The sequence below is a fragment of the Culex quinquefasciatus genome, chromosome 2 (genome assembly GCF_015732765.1).
Source record: "Culex quinquefasciatus strain JHB chromosome 2, VPISU_Cqui_1.0_pri_paternal, whole genome shotgun sequence".
Taxonomy (NCBI): domain Eukaryota; kingdom Metazoa; phylum Arthropoda; class Insecta; order Diptera; family Culicidae; genus Culex; species Culex quinquefasciatus.
Genome location: NC_051862.1, coordinates 75318045 through 75320057, shown reverse-complemented (window position 1 = coordinate 75320057; position 2013 = coordinate 75318045). Strand labels below are relative to the sequence as shown.

The 2013-nt window shown below is 42.5% G+C and overlaps 1 protein-coding gene across 2 annotated transcripts in view; it reads right to left on the bottom strand.

Annotated features, from left to right (window-relative positions):
* Nucleotides 1-2013, bottom strand: part of LOC6054058 (kin of IRRE-like protein 1) — an 807298-nt gene that overhangs the window by 470081 nt on the left and 335204 nt on the right. The window lies entirely within an intron of this gene.

Here is a 2013-nt window from a genome sequence, read left to right as displayed (position 1 = left end):
ACCAAAAGAAGATGGCCGTGTTGCTGTGGGTAATGGTGGTCACTCCCTTCGACAGCTGTGCAACTGTGGCTACTCCCGGTCGCTGACAGTTCTACCAATATGTCTTGCCTAAGAACCAGGACACGCCAGTGGAGCCTCAGCAGCCGCCGGTGGCCCTAGCCTAAAGCTGTTATAGCACTGGATCGGCCTTTTTAGTTTTCAGTGATCCTCCAAGCCAAAGCCACCGGCGGCTACTGCAACTTCTTCGGCATGTCCCGATGCTGAACCAAAAAACATTTGTACAACTGACGACGACCGGGAGTGGCCACTTACCTCAGCAACACGGCCATCCACTGCTGGTAAAGCTGTAAAAATCCACCCGCAGAGGCATCCCCCGTCTAAACAACCTCCGACCTATCCGTCGGTAGGATAGCTGGAAGTTGACAACAACCTTTGTGGTTTTTAAACTCGCTGAAAAAAAAAAACAGATAAAAATCAGGATTTGAACCACTGTGATACAAAAACTTCTAATTAATAGCACTGGGCCTCTACCATCAGGACTACTTTTTCGCTGTTGAGTGAACAAGGAAATCACCGATGTACAGTTTGACATCTCGAAATTTGTTTTCTAAAATAGCCCTCATGAGCGCTCAAAGCCCTCTTTGTGAGTAAATGAGGAAGGCCCTCACACTCACCGAGAGTGATGAGTAATTTACTCGCAGGTAACTTAGTTTTTCCTCATAGTTGAGTACCTCGTGAGTGAGTTTCCGAACTCTGCTTCAATCTGTATAAAACTCGATCTATGGGACCCTAAACCAAGTCGAATGCAACAAGTTCGGGTCAAATCGGTTCAGCCAGTGCCGAGAAACATGAGCTAGTTTGTTGGTCACATACATACATACACACACACATACACACAGACATTTGTTCAGTTTTCGATTCTGAGTCGATATGTATACATGAAGGTGGGTCTACGACGTTTTTATACGAAGTTCATTTTTAGAGCAGGATTATAGCCTTACCTCAGTGAGGAAGGCAAAAACAGTAGAGCAATTCTGTGTCTGCCTGTGTGGATCAATCGGACCGCGCACTGGACTCACAATTCAGAGGTCGCCGGTTCGAATCCCGAGGCGGACGCAAAAAAATTCTAAGTGTAAATATAGGTTTTCGGTGCCCTCTCCCCGTGCCATACCTTCACACTTAGGAGACCCGGGAGGCGGAGTCTTGTCGCAAAAAGAACGATACACGCCTGTGAATCCGTTGACGAAACCGCAAGGTTTAAGAGGGCCACATTATAAGGTGTTACGTCGATTCCGTTTTTTCCGTTTAGAGCAATTCCAAAACAGAAATTTTTCTGGTACTTTTGTACCTGACCCTTTCCGATTTCAATAAAACTTTGTAGACATTTTATCCTCAGGAAGGTGCTGTGTCCTATCCCTCGCCTAGACCAGACCAAAATCCATGATAAAGCTGACAGACCAAATCTGTCAGACCAAGACTGTCAGACCAAAGAGCAAGAGTAAACAATCTTGGTCTTCGACGTAGGTGCACACAAATCAAGAAAAGAAAATTTGAAAACGAATTTTATTTTTCCAATTCAATGACTTGGTTTGGACTGCAAAATTGAATGGACGTCAGAAAATGATTAAACAGTGAGGCGTCCTGTACACCGACAATTAAATAAGCAGTTAAAAGCCTTATTCTTCCACTTTAATTTTTGATCGCGTTTTCGATTTACACCTGAAAAATCTTGAAATTATTTATTCGGATTTGTGATTCCTCTCTTTCCACCATTCCCTTGGTTATCCTAGGCATATATCAGCCATTTTTGTGTATATGGAGTCAATTATATTCGAATATAACATTTGAGAAGGGCGTATGTTATTTGAATATATTTGTATTTTGCAATTTAAAAATTACTGAATCTCAAAGCCATTGCATCGTACCAAAAAGTGATGAAAATCATACTTGAAATAAATTGGACGGGCTTCCTGAAATAAAAATACACACTTATATGAGATTTTTTGATTTTTA